Source organism: Panthera pardus, unplaced genomic scaffold (assembly GCF_024362965.1).
Source record: "Panthera pardus isolate Hobbes unplaced genomic scaffold, ASM2436296v1 HiC_scaffold_13, whole genome shotgun sequence".
Taxonomy (NCBI): Eukaryota; Metazoa; Chordata; class Mammalia; order Carnivora; family Felidae; genus Panthera; species Panthera pardus.
This window is the reverse complement of record NW_026526688.1, coordinates 162,200,681-162,216,271: the sequence shown is the minus strand read 5'-3', so window position 1 is coordinate 162,216,271 and position 15,591 is coordinate 162,200,681. Positions and strand designations below refer to the sequence as shown.

The 15,591-nt window shown below is 45.3% G+C and overlaps 1 protein-coding gene across 2 annotated transcripts in view; it reads right to left on the bottom strand.

Annotated features, from left to right (window-relative positions):
• The window catches only part of LNX1 (ligand of numb-protein X 1), a 184,213-nt gene that overhangs the window by 117,174 nt on the left and 51,448 nt on the right, over nucleotides 1–15,591 (bottom strand). For both annotated transcript variants that reach the window (XM_019469835.2, XM_019469826.2), the window contains exons 2-3: nucleotides 7,196–7,247; nucleotides 6,164–6,291 (exon numbers count right to left, since the gene is read on the bottom strand). The gene's annotated coding sequence lies outside the window, so the exon portion shown is untranslated. The remainder of the gene's footprint in view (nucleotides 1–6,163; nucleotides 6,292–7,195; nucleotides 7,248–15,591) is intronic.

The following is a 15,591-nucleotide window of genomic DNA, read 5'->3' as shown; positions in this document are numbered from 1 at the left end:
CCCTACCTGAAGCAGGATTCGCTTCTTCCGCCTCCTTTTTAGAATACGGTAGAAAATTCAACATAATCATTATTACTACGTAATGAGTAGTTCACTAGATGCAAGATACTGTGCTGGGTGCTTTACATGTATTTTCTCACTTAATTGTTGGAGTAATGCTACGAGATCAACGATAACCTTCACTTTAGAGATGAATATAGGATCTGCTGAAGAAACACGAATTCTCTCTGGTATTCATTCATTCTTTTAGCAACACACACCAGGCACATATAAATATGCCAAGTAAACAAATGCACCAAAAAACGATCACCATCAGTGACGGAGATCTCAGTACCCCAAAAGGCAACCTCCTGGATTTTTGGACAGCTCTAATTCTTAAGAAAATTCTTTCTTATATTGATCAGCTGTGTGTCTCCAGATAACTAAGCAATAGGTCACTATGGTGTCATTGTTCACTCGGAACAAAATGAGATTAGAGGAAATGGTGAATGTAAGAGGTTCACAGGAGGCGACCAACATTTTCTGTTTCTGATTTCAGCTAAGTGCACTTTTTATACTTACCAACTTGCATGGTTTTCATGTTGACCCTTAGTCCCTGGGGAGAGCAGATAGCTAAATCCCATTAACCCAGGAAGAGAGATGTGGTCTTCCTTCCAGATAGTTTTGAAAAGCCCTTGATAGTTTAGAGGCACTGTCAGAGGACCATAAATATGCCACCCACATAAAAGTGAGTCTACACGATGCCAGCGCATAAATATCAGGCATAGTTCTGTGTCATCACCAGGAGATCCGTGAATAGATGAGCTCCATGAATACTGACGTGATGAGGCAGACACATTTCAGAGCCTCCCTTGTACGTGCTCTCTTGGCAGGCATTTTACATGGCCTTTCAAGAAGTCAGAATCCCAGCAGACCCTATTTTCTGCACTCCAAGTGAGGAATTCACATCCAGTAGGGAGACACCGGAGGCCAGGAAGCTAGGAATCACTGCTCCAGGAGAATCCATTGTTTATTTACCTCACAGAGTCCTACTGCCACAGGTCTGCAAAAGACCAGGCATTTCAACGGGCAGCCACCCCACCCTGGAGCTCCAAGATAAACAAGATAATCTTTGTTAACAGGGTTTCTTTCCAAACCTTCGGGGAGGGAGGGGGCTTTCGGGAAATCTGTTTTTCTCAAAGAGCCTTTGGCCCTCAACTTACTACTGTTTCCAACATTATTATGTCCAAACTGTAGCACGACCCAAGAAGTCTAACTTTAGCCAATATAATAATTGTTTTCCACACGGGCACACCTCGGAGACAGTGTGGGTTCCGTTCCAGACCACCACAAAAAAGCGAGTATCGCAATAAAGCAAATATTGTAATAAAGCGAGTCAAATGAATTTTTTGGTTTCCCAGTGCATATAGGAGTTATGTTTGCACTACACCACAGTCTATTAAGTGTGCAATAGCATTATGTCTAAAAAAAAAAAAATGATGTATATACCTTAATTTAAAAATACTTTATTGCTAGGGGCTCCTGGGTGGCTCAGTCAGTTAAGCTTCTGACTCTTGATTTCTGCTCAGGTCGTGATCTCACGGTTTGTGGGATCGAGCCCCACGTGGGGCTCTGCACTGACATTGTGGAGCCTGCTCCGTATTCTCTCTCCCTTTCTCTCTGCCCCTCCCCCACTCACGCTTGCATGCACCTGTGCTCTCCCTCTCTCTCTCAAAATAAAAAACTTTACTGCTAAATAATGCTGTCATCTGAGCTTCCAGTGAGTCGTAATCATTGATCACAGATCACCATAACAAATCCGATAGTGATGAAAAGTCTGAAATACTGTGAGAATTACCAAAATGTGACACAGCAACATGAAGGGAATAAATGCTGTTGGAAAAACGGCACCGAAAAACTTGCTGGAGGGAGGCTTGCCACGACCCTGTAATTTGTAAAAAATGCAATATCTGCAAAATGCAATAAAGCTAAGTATGCCTGTGTATCATATAACAAGAGATATATGCCTGTGTATAATATAACAAGAGAGATATGCCTGTGTATCATATAACAAGAGATATATGCCCGTGTATAACAAGAGATATAGGCCTGTATATAATATAACAAGAGATATATGCCCGTGTATAACAAGAGATATAGGCCTGTATATAACAAGAGATACATGCCCGTGTATAACAAGAGATATAGGCCTGTATATAATATAACAAGAGATATATGCCTGTGTATAACAAGAGATATATGCCTGTGTATAATATAACAAGAGATATAGGCCTGTATATAATATAACAAGAGATATATGCCCGTGTATAACAAGAGATATAGGCCTGTATATAACAAGAGATATATGCCCGTGTATAACAAGAGATATAGGCTTGTATATAATATAACAAGAGATATATGCCTGTGTATAACAAGAGATATATGCCTGTGTATAATATAACAAGAGATATAGGCCTGTATATAATATAACAAGAGATATATGCCTGTGTATAATATAACAAGAGATATATGCCTGTAATAATAGAACAAGAGTTACCATTTATTGGGCACCTGCTATATTATACATCAGGCATTTTACACGAAACCATGTCAGTTATTCTTCACAATAGCATGGGGTTTGGTACATAAGACAAAGAGGTACTGAGTGCCTAGTAATTACTTGGTGGAACCAGGCCTCGAACCCAGATCTGATTCTACTTTCCTTTTAAAAAACAGTATTCAGGGGAGGGGGTTGTCTGGGTGGCTCAGTCCATTAAGCGTCCAACTCTTGATTTTGGCTCAGGTCATGATCTCACAGTTCATGAACTCGAGTTCTGCCTTGGGCCCTGGGCTGACAGTGCAGTCTGCTTGGCATTCTCGCTCTCACTCCTTCTCTCTCCCTTTCTTCTCTTTCTCTCAAAATAAATAAATAAACTGAAAAAATTAAAAAAAAAAACCCCACTACTAGCAATAGCTCACATTGTGCAGGTAGAATTCCAAGAGTTTACACATTTCAGTTGTTTCTTCTTCATAAGAAGCCTATTTTCCAGCTGAGGTAAAGCGGGGTTAAATAACCTGTCCCAGCCCCACCCCCCACCCCCCCCCAGCTGGCTAGTATAAGGTAGAGCTGGGTTTTGAACCCAGGCAACCTGATGGCAGAGGCCAAACCACTATTCTAAAGCAGTAGCCCTGCTCCACCAAGAACTATCCAAGAGGAGCATTTCCCGGTGAGGCATCACCCACTCCCCTGCAGTCAGTCTGATTTACCGAGGTATGCTGCCCCCCTAGCTTCTGCTAGAGGACCCGGCCGCTCGTGAGGTATACCATGTTAGCGTCCCTTTTTGGGGAAAGGTAAACAAGGAAACTGATGGGCAGGGAAGTTGAGGCTTTCCCCCAGGATCTCCGAATCACACCAGTAGTAAGGTCAAGGTTATGAACCCCTGTCCTCCATCCGCTAGGCGGTTACCTTGCTCGTGAATGATGAAAACCTGCCTTAGCTTTTCAGGATAGGGTGAGATCTAGAGAAGGCCCAGGAGCCTCTTAGGCAATGACTCAAGGTCATCGAAGGGTACAGGATAATCCATTAGTGAGGCAATCATATCCAAGGGATCCCCAAGCCCCCTTTCCCAGGACAGTGCAGGCTTGAAACGGGTTTCCTCCTTCCTCCGGCCGCCCCCGCCCCCACACCCCCCTCCCCCGCCCCGGGGGGGGGGGGGGGGGCGAGGCACAGCGGCACAGGGTGTTTATCAGCAAGATTGGAGGAAACCAAGCACCCAGTCTGCCCTGGAGAGAGCACAGTGGAAAGCAGAAAGGGCTGCCTGCCAAGTCAGATTACAGCAAACGACAACAGGACATGTCCCCCGTAGGCCTGCGGAGAACCACGTTTGCTGGGTCTGTGGTGCAGCGACAGCTTTGAGGCGGGAAAGGCCGGAGGAACAGCTGCCGCCGCTGGCTCCTAAGCATGTCTGGGAGCTGGCAGAGGCCAGATTGCCCCAGCTTGTATGACATGGTTGAAGTAGTGTCCTCCTGCCTCCTGCCTGTTTTCTTTCTCTGAACTGTTAACGTTGGAGTTAATTATGTACAATTAATAACCATTACAAGAACCATCAGAGTTTCTAACGATGGCAGCCAGGGAAGATCTCTTATCTTGCTAGGGTCAGACTATCTCTGCCAAGCACCCAGGAGAATGCCTTCAAGAGCGGATCTTGCCTTTGTTTGGCACCCACGTGGCCCTAGACACTGGCCACATGACCCTCTCTCTCTGTTACCTCAACTACTTCTCACCATCACTTCGTATCACAGGGATTAGCTCCTGTTTTACAGATGAAGACACTTGAGGGCCTGAGCGGCTAAGTCACTTGCTCAAGGATGTAAGTGGAGAGACACCGTATGTTTTCCAGACAGGTCTTATTGCCACTTGAACCAAGAGATGAAGTTACCACACGTAGGGAGCCACCGTGGGGCGTTGATCCCTTCGGACAATATTTGTGCACAAATTATCCAAGAGGCCAACTGCAGTCTAGATAACCTGACTCTGAATTCCAGCCTCTGTAATTTCTTTCCTTTCTTATATCTGGGGGCATGGCACCCACAGCTTTGTTCCTTTAGTAGCCAGAGACCCTGACATGTAGCGATGAAATGGGGTACTTAATCATAAATTACGGTGCAAAGATCTAACAGACCATGGTAATCCAGAAGGAACGCGTCTCGTGGAGAGGTTTCTGACGTTAAAGACATATTTTGTTCCAGAAGATTCAGGACCTGAGAGCTCTTTTTCTGTCCTCTGCTGACAAAGCTCCGAATCAAGTGAGAAAACACACGGGTAAGGTACCACCATCCAGACATACCACTCGGGAAAAGAACCCACGAAGGTCAGTTCAAGAACAGTACAAGCCTCCACCGAATAAGCGAGAAAGTGGCAACAAGGCCAGGGCAGAATGTCAGTAGTGAGAAGCAGCGGTCCGACAAAACTCTTCTCAGCTTGTTTCAATTTCGACTTCTGGAGAATTGACATGCACTTTGAATTTCGGGGGGGTGAATATGAGCATAACCCCTAACAGGCTATTCCTTTGCAAAGGTACTGGCTGACTGAAATCTCAGAAAAGCAGCCATGAAGGAATCCAGAATGAAAGGTCCCCTCACAGGCTGATTTCTCCCCTCCATGTTTTCCAGCTCAGCTCAGCAGGAAAACGGGATGTATTTTCCTTTCTCTGCTGGATGTAGAGTGGGGCTCTTGGGCTGTCAAGAACAGAAGGAGTATAGGCTGTGGGATCAGGAGTAAGAAAACAAAAATGGATCCTAGGAGTAAAATTACTTCAAAAAAAAAAAAAAAAAAAAAAAAAGTCAGGTCCCAGGGAGAACAATCTCCTCCATATATTTGCTATTAAAAATATTAAATAAAGATTTGCTGTTAAAGGGGGAAAAAAGTGGAAGGATTAAAAAAAACCAACAACAACAATTAAAGATCAGACCTGAAGTTACATTCTTGTAAGCACTGAGGAAATGATCTTTTCTTTAAATCAAAGGTCAGCAGGCAGCCAGGCCAGGTCTGGATGTAAACAATTCTAATCCAGACTGCAAAGTGGATTTTAAGAGCGTCAACAAAGAACAAAGAAAACAGAAGAAGTTTTTAGAGAAGAAAGAGGAAGGAAAAGGAGTCCAGGGCTTCTGAGGGGGGCAGCAAGATTCACCTGAGAAACAGACTTCTGGTGGTGGGGGGGACATGTTAGGTTCAGATGGAAATTACCTCTGGGGAGACAAATGCAGAAAGTAAGGCAAAAATAAGGCAACCGTGAATTCAGTCGGCACTGGCCTCCCAACCCCCATTAAACGGGCCGGACAGGTCTGAACCTTTGAGTTCAGTTTCAAAAAAGTCTCCACTGCAGGGTTTTAAAAAAAAAAAAAAAAAAAAAATCAGATCAACTTCCCAGACAAGCAGAGGCTGGCTTAATGATTAAGAGAAACAAAAAGGATTAAATATCTGGCCTGGGAGAATTTTCCTGTGCAACCAAAATGTCAAAGGCATCTCTCTGCTCTTCCCTCTCAAAAGGGCTTCTCCCTGTGGGACAAACTCAGAGCTAAGCCATTCAGCTTATGTATTTTTTTCATTCAAATTCCTCATTCAGATCCCTCAGGGGCCATGGGGCTGAACGTCAAAGGAGAAAAATGGAGAGTTTCAACTCACCTTTTCAAGTGTGTGTCTGGGGCTCTCAAAGCAGCAGCAGCCCCAAAGTTTCCATGCCTTGTGGGTGAATCCAGCAGCTCGTGGGGCTGCCTGAGCAGTGACCAGGCTCAACCTCAGCGTACAGGTGCCTAAAGGAAGGAGGAAGGCATTGGTTGGTTGAGAGCAGGAAATGTGTGACATCACAGGGAGCCTCACAGATAAAACATTGCTGGGACCTTAGCTACTGAAACAGTCAATAGGTCCCGCCCACCTGTCATTTACCTGAATACCTGTGAGCAGGTAGGTGGCGTCTCGGTTCGGACAAATGAATCAGTTAGAGCAATTTGCCGGTTGGAATTTACTTTCTTTCCTGAGCACGGCACGTGTCCAGCCCCGTGGACAGATTGGAACTTAAAAGCCTGGTTGTTTCCTCAGCCCCCTCCTCCCACCCCGTCCCAAGTAGCTGTCCCTAAAAGACTTAAAAAAGACACTGAACCACCAAATCAAGACAGTAAATTCGTGGGCATAAAAAGAAGAGTGTGAAGACTGACTTTTTGGAAAATATTTGAGAGTCACCCTCAAATGCCTTTTTGAATGGCATCCATTTGAATCCCACGTGTTTCTGTGTTCTAATTTTAAAAAAATTGGAGGTGACTCTCCAAATACATCTTTTTAAAAATTTTTTAAATGTCACTTTATTTTCGAGAGACAGAGAGAGAGAGAGAGAGAGAGACACAGAGTGCAAGCGGAGGAGGGGCAGAGAGAGGGAGACACAGAATCCGAAGCAGGCTCCGGGCTCTGGCTGTCGGGACAGAGCCCGATGCTGGGCTCGAACTCACGAATGATGAGATCATGACCAGAACCGAAGTTGGGACACTTAACTGACTGAGCCACCCAGGCACCCCTTCAAATTCAAAAAAAATCTTAATATGATATTTGTTGGCATTTTCAAGGTCACGTTTTCAAATGCTTTTTCCCTACCCCCGCCCCAGTGGGAGGGCAGCGTTTTAAGCCCTTATTCAGGAGTTTGTAAAACTTCAAGGTCATTCCTACCTCGGCTTGCCTGGCGTCTTAGTCACATGGAGTTGACAGTTCACTTGTAGGCCTGCAATTAGGAACAATTTAAATGATTCAGATTTGAATGATAGTACAGTAATAAGGTGGCTTTGTCTGCTGGTTACAGCCAGGAAGGAGTCAGGATTATTTCTGTCCCAAGCCTGGTGTGTGACCCTGGGCAAGTCGCTGTGTTGCTTCAGTTTTTCCAGCAGGAAAAGATAGTAACTCCACAGCTCAGCTCTGCCAGCACCACAGCCGCAGCTGGGAGCTATTAGGACTGACTGTTAAACGCTTTGGCATCTTCCAGAAGATTGTAAACAACTCCCTTCATTGTATTTAAACGTCCTATATGTCTGTGGTCCCCATCCAGCATCTCTCAACAATTTATTCACTCTCTGGAGCGCTACCTGGGGATACTGTCCGTTCTCACTCCAAGAGATGGCAGAGACATGTCCTCAGAGAGACATTTCCTCCTCCCCCCACCCCTTAAGAAAAAAGCGTTGAAATTCCTATCCCTCCCTGCCCCCCCCCCCCCATTCTGTCTCTCTCTCCTGATATTGGAAACGCTTTGGTTCCACACATTCTAACATTGGACTACTTTAGCGGGTTTCGGTAGGTCCTGCGATGGGTAGGTTGGCGTCCTGACTGGGGGAGGGGTGGAGGAAGAGGAATCGAGGAGAGGGGGAGGAGGGAGGAGGGAGGAGGGAGGGAAGGAGGTCTTGATTCTGCTCTCTTGGCCTCCACTTTAACTGAGCGCAGCCGGTCATTCAATACCTTGTAAAAGGATCAGCCAGGGAAGGAGGAGAAATTCTAGTTAAGTGCCTGAGGTACAGAGCAGACTCTGGATACTTCCCTGGCCACCCTCCCCCAGCCATCCCAGACTGCTGTGTTACACCTTCCCCACCTGGGAGCTGGGTGCGCTCTGAAGAGAATGAAAAGCCTTAAAAAAAAAAAAAAAAAAAAAAAAAAAAAAAAATCCCCACTCACATTTTTATCCAATAGAAACTAAGGTAGGCGTGGCCTCCCCTGTCGTATTAACAACAAAACAACTCTGCAAACACTTTTCCGCCACTTAGGTCTTTCAGGAAAAGACCTGGTCCGCCAGCTGAGACTCAACTGAGAAACAACAAAAGAAAGACTTCTCCTTCACTTTGACAGGGTGTCCCCTTGTCCCTGAGAAGGGCAGGGCGAGTGGCCAACCCCATGAGTCATCTAGAAGGCCGAGCCTCTGGCAGTCTTGAAGCTACCTGCCTTTCCTGTGTGTCAGTCATGCCTCACCTTTTTTTGCTAGGGCCACCAAATCTGTCCTCGGAGGGCAGAATCACAGTTTTTTTTTTTGTTTGTTTGTTTTGTTTTGGTTTTGGTGGGGGAGTTGCAGGGGAAAAGAATTGGTAGGAAGTGATCAGGCACAAAGCTTTATCCAAAGACTCCCAGGCTATGGGGCTTCCCTTGCTATAGTCACATACACTCGGCCATCTACATATATGGCCTGATGAATAAACATTAAGAAAAAGAGTTGAAGCAGGAGTGGAGTTCACACCCTAGTATGGTGTATACACGAAGAGAAAGAGACAAAAGTAGATGTATTTCACACAATCAGCCATCCCAAGTAAGAGGCATCTTGGTACTCCTGGATTTAGAATAATCTCTCACGGTTACAAAAAAAAAAATCAATATGGGTTTCATTATTCCATTGGGGCTGTCGTTGCATTATTCAGGAAATGACATTTCTAAAGTGTTGTGGAAAAGATATAAATCAGAAACGTAAGAAACTAACATTGAATAGGCACTTAGCGGGTGCTACTTACTGTTCTAAGTATTTTTTTTACAACAACCCTTTAAGTTAGGTGCTATGTGCATTCAAAGCTGGGGAAACCCAGGCATATAGAAAGGCTGAGAAGTTACTTAAGGACGGACCAGCCCGCAAGCAGCAGGCCCAGAGCAGTTTTAACCAGCGGAAAGAAGGGGAGGAAAGTTTCTAATTTCATGCTCATGGGGCAACTTCGTGGACACTAATGAAGCTTCTCACCCGTTCCCTATTCAGAAGGAAGTATCTTGTGGAAGTAGCCCTGGGGGAGTGTAGTTTCTGGGAAGGAGTGTCTTCAGTTACAGATGAATTACTAATCTGGTTTATACGTACAGTATATACGCATAGAACATATACACACGTGCATGTATTTCTACATACAGTTATGCGAAACGCACCAGGAAATCCATGAAATCGTACTTTTGAAGTATGAAATCATCTTTTCGAAGCCCGTCAAATCAACTGGAGAATGGAAGATCAACTTGATGGATCCCTTTAGAACAATCAGTTGTAAGTCTATGGCACCTTTTATGGTTATTTCTCTCTATAACTTCAACAGTCAGTGCCTTTAAAATCTGAAAATCGGGGCACCTGGGTGGCTCAGTCGGTTAAGCGTCCGACTTCGGCTCAGGTCATGATCTCACCGTCTGTGAGTTCAAGCCCTGCATCGGGCTCTGTGCTGACAGCTCAGAGCCTGGAGCCTGCTTCGGATTCTGTGTCTCCCTCTTTCTCTGACCCTCCCTCGTTCATTCTCTGTCTCTCTCTGTCTCAAAAATAAATAAACATTGGGGCGCCTGGGTGGCGCAGTCGGTTAAGCGTCCGACTTCAGCCAGGTCACGATCTCGCGGTCCGTGAGTTCGAGCCCCGCGTCAGGCTCCGGGCTGATGGCTCGGAGCCTGGAGCCTGTTTCCGATTCTGTGTCTCCCTCTCTCTCTGCCCCTCCCCCGTTCATGCTCTGTCTCTCTCTGTCCCAAAAATAAATAAAAAACGTTGAAAAAAAAAAAAATTAAAAAAAAAATAAATAAATAAATAAATAAACATTAAAAAAAAATTTTTTTTTTTAAATAAATAAATAAAATCTGAAAATCTTATCAGGGCAGCCCTAAGAACATGGAAGGAACAACATGCCATTGGGTAATATGAGACCATGTAAAATTAAGTTCCAATACCACCACCGCCATGACGGATGATGGAGACCTGGGTTGGCAAATACCAGATGCACACTGCTCCATTCTTCTCCCCCATACCATACGGAGTAGTCTCTAGTCCTTGCTAAAGGGCCATGGTGCCCTCGAGCTGAGAGGTAACCTTAGAATCTTCAAGATGTAAGTCCAAGGACAATGTAATTTCTATGCCTAGTTTCACAGAAGACGGCAAGACAGTCAGGAAAGGAAAAGAATGGTGTTGGCTGCTGCCATCAGGGAAGATTTCATGGAGAACGTATTGAACCTTGAAGGATCTGGCAAGATGGTGAGAAGGGCACACAGTTCTAAACAGGGTGGCCGTGTAGATGGAGGCAGGAATGATCACAGCCTGTGTGTGGTGGGGAGGAAGGTGTGGTGGGGGAGCAGGTGGAAGCAGGGGAAGAGGATCCATCACATGCTAAGTTTGGATGGGTACTGTAGGACCAGATTATGAAGGCTGACTGCTTCCGGTCTCCATGGTATTGCTGGCTACTACTCTCATGATGAATAAACAGCTTTTTTAATTGAAAAAAAAAAAAAAAGGAAGAAAGAAATTCAGCATCTTATGCACAGGGTAATTTATCAAGAGTGACAATGTTTTAAGAGACGAACCAGAAGACAGACTCTTGAATACATAGAACGAACTGAAGGTTGCCAGAAGGTAGGTGTGTATGTGGGGAGTGGGGGGGGGGGGCGGGTGAAGGGGATGAAATAGATAAAGGGGATCAAGAGTACACTTATCTAGAAAAAATAAAGAGTGACAATGTTTTCAGTGTTGAGCTAAACTTCCAGGATGTGCCATTTTGGCTACTTTATGGTCTTCTTTCTCTTTAGAAGCACGTCTCCTTTGCAGTCGTTATAGCCCGTAAACATCTTTGTCTGGAAGGGCAGGTGGAACACATTAGAAATCCCTCTGAACTCAAGGTTGGGCCTGTCCTAGTTAACCAGCCAGCTCACTTGGGCTTTTTGATTAGTTTGAATTCTTTTATGTGTCTTGACAGGGAAATCTAAGGGGGGGAAAGGAGGTCTGTTTTCAAAGCTCTTTCCTTCTAGATCAACACAATGAAGGTTGGCATCCTCAAGGATTCCTCCTGGCAATGGACCCATTGCTAAGACCATGCCTCGTGATTCGTCAGAATTACTTTGCCCCTGTTTGCTTCCTTTTTTTTTCTCATGGCATATTTGTAGAGTTGTCTAAGATGACTAAATGCCACAACAAAAACATATCCCATCTGATTTTAATAAACACATCTCTAGAAAAAGCTTCTTTGGCTGAAAGTGCTCAGCATTATGAGATGGAATTGCTGTATACATTCCATCAAATTGGCCTCAGGTTTTTTTTTGTTTTTTTTTTTAAACTAGCTTAGCCCCAAATCTTTCATTGGCTAATTACAAGTGCTTAGCATGATGCAAATAAGCAGATCCCACAAGGGCAATTATGGAAAATAATAGTAATAATCACAACTATCAGCTGATGTGATAGATGCCATCTGGTTCTGTGTATGTGCAAGAGATTCTGGTTCTCCCACAAACTCACAGCCTGTGTATTGCCTGGTTGGCAGATGAGCTTCTAGGACACGCTATGGATCTACAGGTTAGGAGCAGACATTTCTCTGCTTTGCGTGCTATTTGGGGGAGAGGTAGTGCATCAGGTATTGGATGTGGCACGTATTTTGTGAACTTGGCACATATTTGTGGCCAGCATACTCTGCTTCAGCACATATACACAACTATAATTATCACAAGGCCTATATTCCGGAACTGTAAATACCTTTATGTGTATATGACTCCACCCCTGCATAAACCAGGTGGGTTACTCCATTTTTGGGTGATGATTATTACTATTTTGGAGGCTATCATGTCTTTGTTTCTTTACTGGTTCCTTCATACACAGCTCTAATGATTGACCTAGTACCATATATGGAAAATGGAAAATGGAAAATGTCTCTTCTCTTTGCTAACTTTGGCTTCATTCTGAGGGCTTTCATGGCACTGTAGATGACCCCTCCAGCATCCTTGACCCCCTCAACTATAAGGACATTGACCTCGACTCCTCTTAGGCTACCCTTTCTGAGGGCTACCCGTTGGATCTTCTTATCACCCCCAAATCTTCCATTTCAAAAAATCAGAGAATGCTATTCTCAACCCTCCAGGTTTTTCACTCCCTTATTCAAACTTCACTTTCTTCTCTGCACTGATTGTGATCCCTGCTTCCTGGAGGCTGCCCAAGAATACCTGCTCCCTAGGTTTTACTTCAAGCTTATCTGGTCCAGATTCAACTTCCTTGCCAGCCTCTTCGACTTCCTGGTGACCTGGCAGGACCATGGCACCACCTTCCCTCCTCCTATAAGCATGAAGCCTAGACCCACTATTTAGATATGTCCTGCTGTCCTGGTCACTAAGCTTGACACTTCTGCTCAGTGTCTCTCCCTTCCCTCTTGGTGGTCACCCCACCTTCAGCTTATTCGCCTTGCCTGGCACTTGAGGTTTTTCACGATCTGGCCCCTGCCTGCCTATCAAAACTCGTCAAGATCTTTCTTATCTTTTCCATCCGCAGAACACCATCCACCTCCCAGACCCCAGGCCCGAGTAACTCTGTGTCAGAGGGGAGCACTCCCTCACACCCCCACTTCCACGGGAAAGTGGTTTCCAAAGCAGGCCCTGACTAGCTCCACACTTTTCCCCCCTCTGCCTCTGGGAGTCCCCGACTGGAAATACGGGAAAGAACAACCAGGTAACCTCGGCTTTGCTCCTCCCTTTTCTGTGTTGGGAGCAAGGCAGACTTTCCCTGTGCTGCGCTGCCGTGCTCTGAGTTTTCTCTGGCCGGCCTTCTGTTTGAGAAACCGCCACTCCCAGGTCTGCCTGGTCCGGGTGTCTTCAAGCTCTGTTTTCCCTTGTCCCGGGTGTTCTCCAATTTAGCCACTACCATTTAAAAGGTGATATTTTTGGGGCGCCTGGGTGGCTTGGTCGGTTAAGCGTCCGACTTCGGCTCAGGTCATGATCTCACGGTCCGTGGGTTTGGCGCGTCGGGCTCTGTGCTGACAGCTCAGGGCCTGGAGCCTGTTTCAGATTCTGTGTCTCCCTCTCTCTCTGCCCCTCCCCTGTTCATGCTCTGTCTCTCTCTGTCTCAAAAACAAATAAATGTTAAAAAAAAAAAAATTAAAAAAAAAAAAAGGTGATATTTTTGCCTCCATCATTATTCTTTTGAATATTTTCCAGATTATCCCAGACCCGAGTTTGGAAAGAGGCACTGTTTACGGCGGTTCTCCTTGCATACCCCCAAAACTTGCTTGTGGTTCCCTTAACAACCAAGGTCTCTCACGTCTAGGCTCTCACCCCTGCGAGGCCATGTAACAGTCATTGTTCATTTGCCATTGCCTGGATGGATGGTATGCACGCTGTCTGTGTTCTCTCACAGATTCCTGGCAGAAATCCCATGAGCTGACTCTACTTAACAGATGAAGAAACTGAGTCTCTGGAAGGTGACGTAACTTGTGCGACATGCCCAAATGATGACAGGCAGACCCGAGACTCAGGTGTTACTCCTCCCTCAGCCTGGGAAACTCCTCCTCCATCCATAGGGCTCAGCTCAAATGCCATCTCCTTCACAGAAACTTCTGTGACCTCCCTGAGTGGATATCTGTGCCTGCCTTGTGCTTACCACACACTCTACTCAGCGGTTCTGTCACTGATTGTCAGTTCTTAAAGACTCTCTCCTCTCTAGACAGCCAAGTAGGGAACATGGCTTTTCATAGATGCCCAGGCCTCAGCCCATTGCCCAATGCCTGTGATAAATATTAGTTCAAAGAACTAAACAAGAATCTAAGACAGGGCGCCTGGGTGGCTCAGTCGGTTAAGTGTCCAACTTCAGCTCAGGTCATGCTCTCGCAGTCTGTGGGTTCAAGCCCCGTGTTGGGCTCTGTGCTGACAGCCCAGAGCCTGGAGCCTGCTTCGGATTCTGTGTCTCCTTTTCTGTCTCCTCCCCCACTCACCCTCTCTCTCTCTCTTTCAAAAATAAATAAACATTAAAAATAAAAGTTGAGGGGCGCCTGGGTGGCTCAGTTAGTTGAGCCTCCAACTTCGGCTCAAGTCGTGATCTCACGGTCTGTGGGTTCGAGCCCCGAGTCGGGCTCTGTGCTGACAGCTCAGAGCCTGGAGCCTGCTTTGGATTCTGTGTCTCCCTCTCTCTCTGACCCTCCCCCGTTCATGCTGTCTCTCTCTGTCTCAAAAATAAATAAACATTAAAAACAAAAAAAAAATTAAAAAAAATAAATAAAAGTTGAATCTAAAATAAGGAAAGGACGAGAGGATGGAGGAATTCACATCAAATTAAATCTTGAGGTTTCCCTTCCTTTCCCAGGAGTCTAGGCCTGTTGACTTTGGACAGGGAGCTGATTGTATTCCATTTCAATTTTACAATAATGCTACAGTCTAGACATTCCTTGTTCACTCATTAATTCTTTCACTCGCTTCTTCAGCAAACTTATGAAACACCATTAATATGTGAGGCAAGGTCAAGGAGAACAAGAGTATTTTCAGGAACTCATAATCAAAGGAGAAGTAGAGTTTAAGGCCAGTGATTAAACAACTAAAGGTGGGAATCACCATAACAGAGGAGTAGCGCAGGGGCACTTGGACGAAGGAGGGGGTGGGCTTTTTCTTCTCATCTAGAGGCTCCCAGTTAAAAAGTACCTGCTCCAGTTTGCCCAGCTAATAAATGGCAGAGCCAACACTGGAGTGCAGTTCCTCTTGATTTTAGGGTTCATAGTCTTCCCGGGTGCCCACACAGCCTCGTGGTGGCCCTTAGCTCTGTAGGGCCATGCAGAGAAGTGAGTCCACAAGAAAGGGAGCCTAGCCTGCTTCTAGAGTCTATGTATGTTACCCCAGAGAACTCGTGGCCTCTTACAGCTTTACAAATTTCACATTGTAGGGGCGGGTTCTCCGAGAGGGTAGAAAGACTAATTCTCAAATGTGGCCTCTGGGTTTCCCGCCCACTGTCAGAATTGCTGGCACCTTGGGCAGAATTTGAAAAAGGCCCGTTCTTTACAGGCGACAGAAACATCTGTAGATATTCACATCAGTAGAATTGAAATTCCTTGAAAGTGGAGTCGGCTTACTTCAGTAAACCATTTTTAAAGATCCCCACCTCAAACCTCATAAGCTTTTTAAGTGTCACATATCTAAATTCCCATTTAATTCTATTTTCTGTGCTGTCAGTCCTCAGTGGAGAACAAATTAGCATTTTCCTCCCCACAACTCTCCATTATATTTGCTATCTTTTCTGCTGTATTATAGAGTTCAGGCCTGAGAGCCTTGTTTAGGCCTAAGAGCCTGACTTCTTCAAACTTTTTCCGGAGGGAGTAGAAAATTCATAATAACTAGTAACTTACAATGACTTACAG